Genomic DNA, 16093 nt, shown 5'->3' with positions numbered 1-16093 from the left:
TATTTCATGCAAATTGCACCTGCTTTAATATGAACAATTTCAATTTGCAAACATTACAAAATGGCATTAATTTCATTTTGAGTTTTTTTTTGTAGTTTAGATTGATATCCGTTTTCATGCGCTTTTTGACGGCTCATCGAAAGTTTACATGGTTTGGTAGTCATCATAGACCACTTTCTGTCGAGAAGTAAATTTCTTTTCTCATCTTCCCCCGTCCTATTTATTGTACGTTCCTTTATAGGTCGTTCGTCAAACCTGAGCACAGTCGTCTCTGCAATAACCTGAACAAAATAATGACACATAAATAAACGTGTGTGTAATGCGTATAGGTTTTGTTAGCACAAGTCCGTATATGAATCATAAAGCGGATATTTATGTCCAAAACTGCGAGGTTTAACATTTTAAACTTTCTTAATCCCGAACAATTATATATACATACTTGGTGCCGAATATTCAAACAAACAGACATTCAGTCAGGGAAGGTTTGAATTCGTTTTCATGAGATATTTGTAGTTTAGCAAAATGTTTGCGTATAATATTTATTAATAATTTTTCACACAGTGATTTTCGAGGATAATGAATATCATGTCGACGCTTTAGGTGATGGAATGTAGGCAGCTATGTATACAACACACCACACTGAAAACACTGAGCAGCACTATATTAAGGTTATGTTAATCTGTAACGTCAACATGTTACCCATGCCACAGACCTTTTTAACAACTTTGTTTCAGTGTACAGCCAAAATAAATAGAATAATATTGTTTGTTTCTCTAAAAATGTGGTATACCGAACACAAGCCCAAAGAAATAATAGTAAGCCTGGCATACATTTTACCCGAGTTAACACGAGCCGTGCCTGCTCAAGCACTTTAGTTCACCGCTAGACTATATGGCGATTAGTCGACGACGGTATATATTCCCAATTGCTTGTAGATTGGTTGTGATGTGAAGTGATGCTTAATACTAAATGAGTTAGAACACGCATATGCTTCGTTACTTAAACATATAACCCCAATAATACGGGTCATATACAACATAAGTAACAACATTTGGAAGACATGATGCCGTTTTTAATCGAACAACGGGACATATAACAACCAAACAAAACACAATTTATGTTTGTTATGACGTAACAATGACGTAGTTCGTTTTACTCAATTAAAGATTACGGTTATATTGAAGGGCCATTTAACGATGTTACTCTTTTGCAATAGAATTGGATTACTTACAGTGAAATCACTCACTTACACGAACTCAATATTTTACCATGCGACACAATGCACGTTTCTTAAATATTATGATGCCGTATGGAAGGAAATATCATCAGTGTAATATCAAATATCAAATGTGCAATTATCAGTGTATTGATTCGCATAATCGTTATTTTTAGTTTTGCGTCTTCACATGATTTGACAGCCAATTTCTGTTTAAATCAGTTTTCCGGATCTGGATTCCAATCCACAGACTATTATAAAAAGTACTACTTTTTCAAGCTTAATTATACACAGAGGTAAAAAAAAATGAATAGAAGTGCCTGTTAGCTGACTGGTAGCGGGCTGTGCAGTTTAATCAATATGTCACACAAATAACAGTGTGTTGCATATCTGTGGTCATTGCACGTTAAGATCCCCCGTCAGCCTGCTGGATTACCAATGATTTACTGATGCTTTTCCCCAACTAATTTATCATACCCACATATAAAAGTGAACCATTAATCTCTTGTACATTTTATATGGAAGCTCTAAAATGTATATTGGAGAGGGAAGTAGGCTAAAACCAGAAATGAATAAAATGGTTAAAGTAATCTTAAATTAATCTGAAAAAAGTAGTCAGATGTCTATCAAAAAAACATTAAAAAAAAATTCTAGATTAAGCTAAAACACCAGGAAAAATATAATTCACCTTCTGTCAACCACGTGTCAGTAAAGTACAACCCATTGCACTATGAACATCGTGAGGGAAGTAAATGTAACGAAAACTAAAGCGTTTCAGGCTTACACGAGGAGTTATCTCTCCATATTGTGTCCCTGTTTTACAATTGAAACATAACGCATGATATCGTTCGGCGCAATTTCGATCATGCCTTATTTTTGTCATTCAAAAAAGCAGTGTAAATAAGCAAAAACACCCTCTTGCCAAAAAGGTTTTAAATCGTTAACGCCATCTGTACCCAAATTGATCAATTAGCCGTAATGTTGTTTCATCTTTGGTCCAAACTTACACTGTGTTGTGAGGTAAAATGCCAATTGTTGACAATAATGACAAGCTTTCAGGAAGTTTTTCTTAACACTTAGTTCATGTAGGATTTGTATTGTATTTATCACGCACATTCAATACACATTCAATACACCAATAATCTAGGAATTTACTCACTAATAAGTATATTATTGTTAATTGTACTCCCATATAATCAAAATACTACAAATATTGGAGCATCGAAACACTACTCAGCATAGCATCTTGAATAATTAAGCTATAACACTATTTAGATTACGAACGCAAAAAAAATAATCATTTAATACATACTGGAATAGTAAATCATTTTACAACTTTAATATGTGTAAACATAAGTGTTGAAGTAAGGAAAGAGATGTGCATTTGACACATACCATCTTTTTGCCGAATGATGAATTAAAATCATAAAGGTCAAGTGAAATATGTTGTCGGTGGTTTACTTAAATTCATCATTTCTCACTTGACCAGCCGTACTATACTCTATCTACGTTGCAAATGTGATACTCAACATGGTCGTAAGGTGTCAAAGCTGGTCTAACCTTTTCAAAGACCTCACCTCGCACCGATTGAGCAGATACGAGACACCATCTGGAGGCAAATGTGCATTTTACACTGTCGTTTATAGAATGTGTTACAGGTAATACAAACTAGTCCGTTAGGTGTGTAAGAGTGATGAGGTATTCCATGTGACTACAATTACCGTATGCCATACTATTGGAAATCGACCCACTCTAAGTATGTATTTTTTTCAAGTAAGCCTGCACGTGTACCATGCATCGAAAAATCGTTCTGCTTTTTCACAACTGTTTCAAAGAAGCATTATAGGACAGTGACGAAGATGAACTGGCAGCCAATGGTCCTAAAACACTCTTGTGGCACGAACACACTTAATTTCCAATGCATATTGGTCACGTACATACGCACCAGCCAATGGGTAAAGAACACTCCAGTGACACACACATGCACAATAGCCAATAGATACAGGGCGATTCAGTGACAGGTGCAAACCCAGCTGCATAAATTACATTTAACTCAAACTGATTGATAGTATTCTCTGAAGATCTCACGAACAATGAAAGATTTATGTTTGATCTACCCTGTCGTTATATATCCTTTCCCAAATTGGACTACATCTGACATCATAGCCAACGCTGTGAAAGTCTGGCAGGCGTGGGCGGATCTAACGGGAAACGTCACAAGTTAGAGATTAGCGTTTTCAGTATTGTATCTCCGAAACGTGCATAAAAAGAAGGTGTCCAGAGCTCACACCTTACCTCCCCATTCTGAAGCTTAGCAAGTAGACTCCATCGATCAAGAGGCGAGCATCTTCACAAAATAGGACAGCGCTTCCTTCGTCAAGTTATTGATAACCAAGAAGCTTCATGAAGTAAGATAAAAGGCAGACATAACATTATTTGCGCTGATTCCGTCCCAGTCGGCTCTTGAGAAACATCTCCACAGCACCTGTGCTTATTAGACGCGTTGCTTTACAAGTGTTCATTAAGGTACGTCCATGTTAATACTATAGATAGGTTACCCTACACAACTAAGCCGTCATATTCCAAAACCAAAACACATAATATAATTAATATTACTGAAATTTTTAATGTTGCACGTAAAACACCATGTGTTATTCTGTTTGTGTTAAACGAATTTTAACGAGCCACGTAACGCGCGTGTGTAATTGTCTCTCATGGGTCTTTCACATCCGTACATATTATATCCCGGGGGTCTGATTGCTCTATTTCTCTGTGTAAATGGTCTTTGAAAACACTATACTACTTTCAACTCAATTCGACTATTTTGCAAGTATAAAAAGGATTAAGTAAACGAAGAGCTTCGTGGCCCCGTATTGATTACATGGGGAAATGTTCTCGGATTGATTCCATCACAATTAACACATCGGCGTAAAATTACTCAATGAATGTAGAACGAAATTGATTCATGAAAAAAGATCGAGCCTCCCTATGTGATTCGTATGCATAAACTCCCCTCTGCCTAATATCAGACTTTCCCCTAATCAATTGCAATAATAGTGGTTCCATGACCCTGAGTTGATCGCATACGTTAGGGATTCCTTTCAGAAAAAAAGACAAGATTAAAGAAGCACTGGTTCGCTACTTGGGAATCCTCATTCTTTATTAATTCACTTTCTGTTGATGTGATTAATCCGTACTACGATGCATTATATGTTATTATGCATATACATTACGTTCTGTTCTGTCTAATATTGAGTATTAGCAAATTAAAATTTTTTGGGTAAAACTGGCTAAAATAAACACGCTCTTCGTTCAGTTTATTATTTGTGAATTAATTTTATATGTATAAATAGACATTTGCCTAGCTGCTGCTAAAATAAATTATATAAGATTATTGTCCCTGCATGTGTGAAAACGAGAATGATTTTAACTATCGCTCTGTGTAAGTTACGAGGTTAATTGCAATAGTGAACACACGGCAACGAATTTTCACAACACAGGTCTACAGGTCGTGGAAATATACCGATAATCTACATAGATATAAAATAGTTTATTTTTTTGTTTTGTTTTGTTTTTGTCTTTATTTTAATTCAACACATCATATTACTCCTTTACATGTACTGCTCCGCAAATCCAAGATACATATTATTATTATTATTATTATTATTATTATTATTGTGAAAGAAAATTAAAACACTTCTTCCTAACAATTTCGTCAAACGTTAAAAGAGATAAACACTTTTTCAATTTATCTATTGTTTTAAATCGCAACGTGCACTGTGCATAGTAAATGTAAACGGACAAAGAGCATTGCGCATAATTTTAATATGCTGTGGCTTTTATTAAGATAACATTAGTATTTCTAGCCGTGTGATGCAATTCGCAAGCAATGATACATTTACAGTATATATTTTAATTATTTCAATCAAATACAACAGTGCTAAAAAAAAATGGTTATTATCTCTAAATCGTTAATAGCTAGTACTTGCTGCTGTAGTTTGTATACAGCTAACAGTTACACGTATTGAACATTGGTGATCAGTATTACCATCAACATTAAAGCGGTATACTCAATTCATTTTTGAGGAAGCTTAGTTCAATTCCTATGATACAAATTGGTGGTGTATTGTCTAAGAGAACATGTATTGCCTCAGTGCTCACCTATACATTGCCGTGTAACATATGTAATTACTTTATTTGAAATTAAAAGGAAATATTAATTTCATCTCCATTTCAACTCGTATGGACTTCTGTACGTGCATTAAAAGAAATAAAACTATGAAAGACGTTTTCACACGTCGCGTAGTTTTATTAGTACATTCACGATGCGTAGGATTAGTATGGACATAAAAAGGATTTAAAGGTAGGCTCAAAGGGTCATTACCGAGTTTTCTAATAGAGTCTGCAAATACGCAAAGTGGTGTTTCTAATAGCCTGCATCAGAAGATAAAACATACTTCCGCTCTGGATAACGAATATATCGAATGCTCTCTGTGATCTTGTCTTCTTTTAAATTACTTTGCTTTACTACATTAGTAAATGCTGTAAACGACGATGTTATCTATATTGTGTTCAGTGTTATCACTGCGATTCGATTATAGACTCATATACTTAGATACGACACGTAACATTCTGGGACCAGCATTTTAAATATTGCCCTCCATTTAAAGCCATGTTAAATACAAAGTAAGTTGTCATTAAAATGCTGCTATGTTATATGATGCGTTATTTATAGCTAACATATTTATTTTATCCGGATCGGTTAACAATATTGTGTTCTACCGTGTGTTGAGGAAGAAACAACTTGGGTTATTTTAAATGCTCCATTTCCCGGCAAGCAATTAACCTTTTTGGTTATGAGCGTATGTCTTTCATATATGGTTTTATCATCTCGATGGTATAACTGTACTCCCGAAGAGTAACAGCTAAAAGAATGTCATACTAATAATTACGAAGAACGTTTACGACATGATAGCGAGTTATGTACAAGGTCATAATAGGCTGTTCTAATTTTCTGTATGAAAACCAAAGAGGTGTATTAACATAATAAATACACATATGTCATGTAATTACATTATTTTAAGTTTATGTATATTCTTTAAAGCAACGGATAGGCATTGTAACCGTTGAACAACACAGGACATTTATAGAAGACAAAATCCACACACAATTCTAGATAGTCTTGTTAGTATTAGTAATTGAGTGATCAGTGATCAGTGATGCTGAGAACAATAACACCACGACCTGTTAATAATATCGAATGGAAATAAGCGTACAATACAAGTATTCGTGAAATTGCTAATTTTGTGAAGGTTAATTATAATCGTCATTCATAAAATCTCGGCTGGGTATATATGTAGCCATTGTTTATGTGTATTAAACCATATTGTTATCAATGCAAAATGCGTCTTTTCATTAGTGTGGGTCCGGCATACGTGTCAAAACGTGATATTCTCATTACAGGGCAAAGCTATTGGATTCATTTTCCGGTCATAAAAATCAAAATATATGAACTTCTCTCTACAGGACATCATTTTGGATGTACCTACATCAAATACAGCGACACTATGAATGTTAATGCTGCCGCAAGCAGGGTTTACAAACTGAGCAGCGCTTCTTATAGCAATAATTCATACTGTCGACATGCAAATCGCGCTTAATGCATTCACTAACTTGTCGAATATGAATGCATTCTGAAGCGTCATTGAAGTCAATGATGCTTAGCACATGTGAGGGAATTGAAGAATATCTCGCTTCTTAAATGATGTCTGGCTCCGTATTAAAAGGGCATAGCCAAATGTCATATAAACTATCAAGTGTAAGGGGACGAATTAAGTGTACTCATCGCGTTTAGTCACATCGAGTATCGTCATCATAGCTATACTGAACTCGTGTATTTGAGAACTTATATTCGTTACATGACTATAATATCTATAAGGGTAATTCCATATAAGGACACATACAAGGAAAGCCTAACAATGTTCTACTGCTAATTGCTGACCATTCTGTTATTCAGACATAATGTCTTTTCCTAAATTACCCCCAAAGTGTTGCATCCCTTTTTGATCCCTAAAAAGCGTATTCGAAATGATAACTACGATAGATTGTGTTTACATTTTTTTATAATCAATTAAATGTGATGTCTTAATTTGCTCATCACACCACGCTTACAGAATTCAAGGATGTCATGTAGCGCATATATACGTCTTCAGTGATGTCATTCCCCCGGTTGAAATATTTGTTAATTAACGTCAATGTGCCTACTCAATGTTCAATGTTCACTTGCAGACACCATGACGACGCCAATAATTATCCTAGCTACAACGTCATATATAATTAATAGAAATTCCACCTCATACGATAATGTGTGCGTATTGTGTTGGCAATGTGATATAGGGATAAAAAAAATGATCAACCAATAAACGATGCAATAAATCTATTATTTTTAAAGGCCAGGATCAAGTATTTTTATCATAGAACAAGAATTTACTGACCTAAAATAATTGGCATTTTTATGTCGCCACAACATTTGTGAAAGAAACACACCCAAACATGCATCTCTGAAACACAATAGCAATAATACGTCTATTACCATCCATTTTACACACTTAATAACGCATCGCCACAACAATTTAAACGTATCTGAGTAACGAGCAATGGCATGGTTGGTAAATCTAGCAGCGTCCGCCATGTATAGCGCTCTAAAACTGAATTCCCTTCACTATAGAATACTTACTTCGAGAAACACAGTTAGTGTAGCCATACACAGTGTCCACTTTGTAGGAACTACGTATACAACGAATAACACACAACTTCAATAAATTATCGCCGATAATGACGAACTACCAGTGTCCACAACCACCTCTCTGTCCGTTTAATTGTGTCTAAGTAGTCGTGGTATAATCACGAATCAGATATGTTGATATATCATGACGCATATAGTAGTAGATGCAACACTAGCCACGCAATGCTCACATCTCCCAACGTTAATATTTGTTTGCTGTACGATTTCTTGAATTATCCATTATTATAGTTTATATCTATACCATTACCAGATATGAAACCTGGGGGCCGCAAAAAGAACATATGCTGATACTTAATAGTGTGCATATATCCGTATATTTTTGAAGCAGGTTCAGGTATAGTCGAAAGGTTTCAGCGTGCTAAACTTAAAAGACTGGGTTCGTGCTCACAAATATTAAGTAGTATGCGCCATGTTTTCTAATTTCAAAAGAGCAAATTCGTGCGTATAAATAATAAACCATTTGCTTGTCGTTAATTTCAATGTATATAATATAAAAACATGTATAAACAGTTGACTTGCTCATTTTTATTTGCCCACATGAACTATAGTCTTTAAAACAAATACTCTCACCACACACTACATAGAACAATTATTAAGAGATGAACGCATTCTACTCGCGTGATTATGTAATATTTTATCAATATATATACGTCTGACCCGTACCTGTTATTAACTTTATAAATATTACTCAAGTTAATAAATTTAAACCGTGGTGAGCATCCATTAATAGTCTGTCATTTATCTTGAAATCGAGAACAGAATGAAAGTGATACAAATCCTCATTAGTTGTTGGAACAAACTAGATTTAGCATCGGAGAAGAAGTGTAGGTAGGTCATCATATAACACATGTACCACATGTTCTTGTCTTGTACTGCGATCAATGATCAAGTGATTCTGCGGGTCCGAGAACCCTTTTCACGACATACGTCAGCAAAGAAAGACTGAATAGGCGACTAGTACGCCAACTGTCTCGTTCGCAGCAGTCGAGCAGAAATCACTAGTCATAGTTTCTCAGATATAACACCACTGAATAGATGGTGAATGTTTGATTTAGAACAAGGCAAAATCATGAAAAAATCACCTGTTTGGTTCATTTAATTTTATTCACAAAACGGTGACCGTGCGTGTCACTGAGGAACGCATATAATATAAGATAAGAAGAAACTTGTCATCCAATGTTTCTAATCACATTGTCACGTGACCCACCTTAAACTTTCCTGCGATCTCTCCGTAACCCCACAACATTTTCTATAAAGTTTCACGGTACTGTTTGATAAATATGTCACATGATCACTGGCTGCTATTCGATAACTATCGTGCCATAAACGATGATTTTAAGAGTCGTCTTAGGCAGTCATTTCGATTCAGTAGTCTGTGATCAATTGCTTCCTTATTGTGTGGACCCATTTGACGGAGGCAATTCGATGAATTTTGTAATTTCTTCCTTGAAAGTTCAGGTGAAAATGATTGAAATAGTCAGTTACAATTAAAGTGATATCCGCCCTACAGACAATCCCTTTCGTGCACATGTGACGCGCATTTCACGGTAACGAATGGCTTATACATGTCAGATTTTAACTTACATTCCAATATATATATATATCATGTATAAATTCATTGCATATTGGGAGACATCAAACCTGCCACAGGGTGATTTTGGGAGACATGTCTTGTTAATATATGACACGCAACAATTGTATATGCAACTGTTAACAGAGTATCGCGGGTAAGTTTGTACGTATGTAACATGGTAGTCTAATTATTGAATAAGTTTCTTGTTTTTTTTTTTTTTTTCTTTATTAGTTTTCGGAGCTGGTTTTAAAAAATACCCGTAGTTAAGTTACCAATGCTAATTATCACTACCTCGGTAAATACTATAATATTAATCTCCAACTGAACCGATGTACAAACAGCATGTTACTGCGTATTGCCTCCCGGTTTTGTCCATAATCACAGGGATAAATATTGCATTCTAAAACGCAATCCGCGTTTATAAACGAGATTGTAAAGACGGGGCAATTACAAGTTGATAGCCTTTCCGAATCCGGTATTATCACTGAATCCCTTCAAAAGCGAAGACTTGAAATCTCTTAACGAGTTAGCGACGTAAAGGTTGGCTTGGTCGTAAAACAGGCGGTGGCGTTGTGTACTGAGGGTGGTACGGACAAAGCAAATGCCATTTATTCCGCCACTTGGTGAGTTCATACACGGTGCATGCACAGGTACATCAATCGGTATACCTGATGCCAATTATCATCACTTTACACTAATACTTTATTTTACCTTAAGTACATATTGGCCAGGAAGATGTTAAGCTCAAATGGTCGAATTTGCACACAGGGGTCGGCAAATGAGACGTCTGTGAGAGGAATAGGAGATGTACAACGCTAATGTTCACATTCGCTGTTTAGCGTAATTGCCACACTAGTCACTAGATTAAAAAAAAAATTGAAGAAATTTAAATTACTACAGCAAAATAATCTGGGTAGCACTGTCAGTAGACCCGTCATTCATAATCGACTCAATAGTGATGTGCAGTGTTAAGTTGACAAAGATATTGTAATTATATTACAGGCTGATATATACATCACCAACACAACGACAATGAACAGAAGCACGGCAAAGACAACATGTCTAATATTGGCACTGTTTGTCTTGTTACAACTGTTAAGTCACGGTCAGGCACAGCCACACTTTTCTCTGAAAGACAGATACCGATGGAAACCCGGAAAACGTGCAAATGCTGGTCTTCGGGTAAGTAAGATTTCCTTATATTTATCGCTCAGTGTTATGTATCTACAAGTGGTAGTTAAAACATATAAATTCAAATCTTGTCACAGAATGAAAACGACGACATGTTTTTCGTCGTCTCTAATCTGATTTTTATGCTTAAAAAGATAACATCAGATTGGATGTTTCTGTACACTTGATGAAGGTGGTCCCCGAAGGCAATAAATCCACGGCTTTTTGCAGTATTCGTTAAACCTCTTTAAATGAGATATGAATAACTCTAAATTGACCACGCTTTATAAACTGATGCTATTTGCTATGGTGAATCCTATGAAAAACAGATAAATGTTGATTAAGTTTTGATTCTAGCAATCACAGTAGAAGCTGACAAAGACGCTATATGCAATTAACCTTGTTGAGACATTATTCATTGCATTTGACGTATGTGTTTGAATTGTAATCATGTCGGGTGACTTAATAACAGATTTGCCGATGGCCATTTAAGCAATTTATACATTAAAGTTTCGTTTGAGCAGATACTACATCATATTAAACAATATTTTCAGCTGTTAGCGAAAGCTAATTGAAGAGACTTGAATGATAATTTAAGTTATAGTTAGTTGTGATTTAGTCGGATATCTTCGTCTAAGTCATACCATATCAATGCACGTTTACAGTTACATAGAACAATAATACATCTCGAGGTTAGCATAAACTGATACTACTGCAATCAAACCTATATAGTTCAAAAGCACTAATTACTAGTAATACTTTGCGCCCACCCAAATCGTTGTCAAATGATCAGATGGTGACTTATTAAAGCGCCACGTTCGTTGCGTCGTATCGAAACGCATTTGTTTGTTCACATGAATGTTGATCACAAACTGTGCGTTTGCCGAGGCGCTTTAGAAATGTGCAATTCAATTGCGTGTTGTTCGTATCGACGAAGATTCTACATTGTGAATTTCAATCTAGAAAAGCTATACAAACCATATTGTGTTGACACATGAATTAAATTGGGTTATGCACTCAATTCGGATTTCACAACATTCGCGCATTGAGTACGTTTTTCCATTAGTTTGAGGGAAATGTCACAATCAGCTACAGGTTTATTACCTTCTAATGTTCTATTGAGAACACTAACAATTTTACACCCCCTGTACTAGGCGTACAGCAACTAAGAATGTATTTATATGATTCCAAACATTTGCATAATCAGTGAATTAAGTGATGCCATAAACACTGACACATGGGAATTACCGAATAATAACATTTAATGCAATAAAACTATATGAATAAACATATATGTATAAAAATTAACAGACTTCATTTGATTTCATGATTACAACAGTTGACAAGTAAAACGCTATTGTAATCATGTTGTAGTAGGTGCAATTTGATATAGAATACAGTTTGGTGTTGATAGCGTAAATCAAAGCCAGTGGCACCATGTACATAACAGTGCCAATAATTATGATGAGTAAACACACACTGATATAGTGACAGGCAGTGAATTTTATGAATGAGAGCTGGCGCCCCAATGCCATGTGAATGAGAGCTGAGACCTTCTGCATGCCATGTGAATGAGAGCTGGCACCCGCCCAATGCCATGTGAATGAGATCCGGGACCTTCTCAATGTCATGTGGATGAGAGCCGGGACCAGCTCACTGTCACGCGAAAAAGAGCTGACACACGCTGAATGTGTATGAGAACTGGGATCCCCTCAATGCCATGTGAATTTAAGCTGCTACCCCCCGAATGCCATACAAATGAGAGCTGGGACCCCCTCAATGCCATGAGAATGAACCCTATGTTGAGATGTTCTGACACCTACGAAATTTCAGAAACGGTTTTGACATATGACTGCGTTTTTATCTCTTGACTATAAGAAAAAATATCATTATTCTTCTTCAAATATTATTCTACGCTCACCTTTTGTAACACAATGTTACATTTCTTTACATTAAAAAATAACTATGCCGGATTATAATACTTGCCACTTTTCTGGTCAAGGGCTTTCATGGAGGTGTTTTTGTGATCATCGTCGGCAATATTCTCAGACGCGATGTATCCTATCAAGCTTCAGACGCAACATATTTTTTTTAATTATTGCCAAACGTTCAGATCGACAATAAACTATGTACCTGACAGTCTTCATGTGGGCCCCTGACAACTTGTTTAGTAATTTTATGTTCGACGATCATCCAATACATTCTGAGCCGGCCAGAATGTGCCATATTTTGCATGGAAATATGTACGCTAGTGGTCGGAAGCCAAAATTGGATAAATACCGCTCCCCTTGGTAGAACAAAGCAACATGTTTTTTCTCTGTTCAGCGCGATCAGTCTAGTTACAGAATAATGACTGTACAATTAAAATTAAGACAAGGCTGTCAAATTTACATGCAATAAAGTAGACAGAAACATGGGAATTAATTTGGTCAATTTTGGCTGTAGAATCTGAGCCGTTTTGCCCCCGAAAATCAGGGTAAATATGTTAGCTTTAAAAAAGTATACACAGCGTTAAATAAAAAGGGAATTTTATGGGATCAACCTTATACAAATATATAATTACGTAATAGCCTGTCACATATTAAATAGGACTACCTCAGACAAACACCATCATGATATATATCAAATTAAAGCTTTATTGGTGTAGCGTACAAGTATTACATTGGATATTACATCGTATAATCCATTACTTATTGATACTATGAATTCATTAACTTTATTATACGTTATTCGAAATCATCAAATGGCATTATCTGGGCAAATCCTGTCTATGATAAAATGAATTAGTCATGACATATTCATGTATTTGAAAATAAGTCTTTTTATGTTTTCTAAATATTTTATTTATTTATTTATTTATTTATTTATTTATTTATTTAAGAGAACGCTATTACGCTATTAAGTATAAATACGGGATATACATGTTTGGCAGATATACGGATAAGTATTTAAATTGTGTATTATACCAACTGTAATTTATGAGTGTAACATATGGGAATATTTTCAGAATAAAGGGGAATATCAGAACAATGCAATGGAACAACGAAGAATAGAATAGAATAGTGCTTTCTGACTTTCTTAAGGAAATCTGTCTAATATGGACCTTAACCTTGAACGATGAATTATGCATCAAATTTGCAGGTAGTATAAACTTGTGCAATATCCGCGCATTAGAATTACATTTGAATTATCGGATAATTCTCGATGTTTTAGATTGATATTAGACAGGGTCTACAGCTGGGTGGTGGTTTAATTGTTTTAAACATGGAATTCTCTGAGATCTATCAATGTCTTAGATTGATAGGAAAACGTATAACGTGTGAAGGTAAACAAGGAATGTTGGTCAAAAACACACAATATAGGAATGGAAAGAGATAGTGTGAAACCTTTGTATTTTGGCAATCTCAAAAACGTATGCAAACACTACGGAATGCTAAATGCAGTGCCTATTCATCTCTCGCATAATAAATAAATAAATAAATTATTTTAATTAATATGTAGATAAACTTGGAAATGTGCTACCGGATGTAAACGGCAACCTTGCAATTCAGAGACTGATGAATATAGAAGTACAACTTTCATAAAAAAGGTAAAATATTTCTCCGATAATTATCGATCTAAAACTTCGATAGTTAGGCAATCGGAGGATTTAAGGTTGGAACCACATCCAACAGACACGGATATTGTCAAATAATTGTCGAAGTAGTAGAATGATACAATGGGCAACATTGTTTGATAATTCTCTGATAATTATCCAATAACATAATGCAAGATCCCACCTTCACGGACTTTCGAGCATTATGGCCGGACTACACTACAGCTGGATTTCCAGTATTAACCCACAGGACATCCTGGCTATATTAAGGTAGTAAAATGTCACGCACGGCTAGTCAGATTAAGTTTGACACAAGTATAATGTGTGTCGGAACATAGTGGTGTCGGAACATAGGGCAGTCCCCCTTTCTCAGACACCCCCCCCCCTGTTCGCACAGGCGCGGACACTGGCCGCTTACGCGGACACAACAATGTCCCCTCACTTTTCAGAATGGATGAGAGCTGAAACACTTTAATGCCATGTGAATGAGAGCTGAAACACCTTAATGACATGTGAATGAGAGCTTGGACCCCCTCAATGCATGTGAATGAGAGCTTGGACCCCCTCAATGTCATGTGAATGAGAGCTGGGATACTCTCAATGCCATGTGAATGAGAGCTGCAATCCATCACTACCATGTGAATGAGAGCTGAAACACCTTAATGCCATGTGAATGAGAGCAGAAACACCTTAATGCCATGTAAATGAGAGCTGAAACACATTAATGCCATGTGAATGAGAGCTGAAACACATTAATGCCATGTGAACGAGAGCTGAAACACCTTAATGCCATGTGAATGAGAGATTAAACACCTTAATGCCACGTAAATGAGAGCTTGGACCCCCTCAATGTCATGTGAATGAGAGCGGGGATCCTCTCAATACCATGTGAATTAGAGCTGCAATCCCTCAATACCATGTGAATGAGAGCTGAAACACCTTAATGCCATGTGAATGAGAGCTGAAACACCTTAATGCCATGTAAATGAGAGCTGAAACAAATTAATGCCAGGTGAATGAGAGCTTAAACACCTTAATGCCACGTAAATGAGAGCTGAAACACCTTAATGCCATTTGAATGAGAGCTTGGACCCCCTCAATGTCATGTGAATGAGAGCTGAAACACCTTAATGCCATGTGATTGAGAGCTGAAACAGATTAATGACATGTGAATGACAGCTTGGACCCCCTCAATGCATGTGAATGAGAGCTTGGACCCCCTCAATGCCATGTGAATGAGAGCTGAAACACCTTAATGCCATGCGAATGAGAGCTGAAACACTTTAATGCCATGTAAATGGGAGGTGAAACACCTTAATGCCATGTGAATTGGAGCTGAAACACCTTACTGCCATGTGAATGAGAGCTGAAACACCTTAATGCCATGTAAATGAGAGCTTGGACCCCCTCAATGCTTGTGAATGAGAGCTTGGACCCCCTCAATGTCATGTGAATGAGAGCTGGGATGCTCTCAATGCCATGTGAATGAGAGCTGAAACACCTTAATGCCATGTGAATGAGAGCTGAAACACTTTAATACCATGTGAATGAGAGCTTGGACCCCCTCAATGCATGTGAATGAGAGCTGGAACCCCTCAATGTCATGTGAATGAGAGCTGCAATCCCTCAATGCCATGTGAATGAGAGCTGAAACAGCTTAATGCCATGAAAATGAGAGCTGAAACACATTAATGCCATGTGAACGAGAGCTGAAACACCTTAATGCCATGTGAA

General features: G+C 36.2%; 1 long non-coding RNA gene across 1 annotated transcript in view; it reads left to right on the top strand.

Annotated features, from left to right (window-relative positions):
• The first annotated feature begins 3477 nt into the window (after window positions 1-3477).
• The window catches only part of LOC102803469 (uncharacterized), a 46135-nt gene continuing 33519 nt past the window's right edge, over window positions 3478-16093 (top strand). Inside the window, exons 1-2 of the long non-coding RNA XR_438542.3 lie at window positions 3478-3742; window positions 10597-10776. This is a non-coding gene — a long non-coding RNA (uncharacterized LOC102803469). The remainder of the gene's footprint in view (window positions 3743-10596; window positions 10777-16093) is intronic.

The sequence above is a fragment of the Saccoglossus kowalevskii genome, chromosome 10 (assembly GCF_978046115.1).
Source record: "Saccoglossus kowalevskii chromosome 10, keSacKowa6.1, whole genome shotgun sequence".
Taxonomy (NCBI): domain Eukaryota; kingdom Metazoa; phylum Hemichordata; class Enteropneusta; family Harrimaniidae; genus Saccoglossus; species Saccoglossus kowalevskii.
Note: the sequence above shows the minus strand (reverse complement) of the source record. Positions and strands in the feature narration are given on the sequence as shown.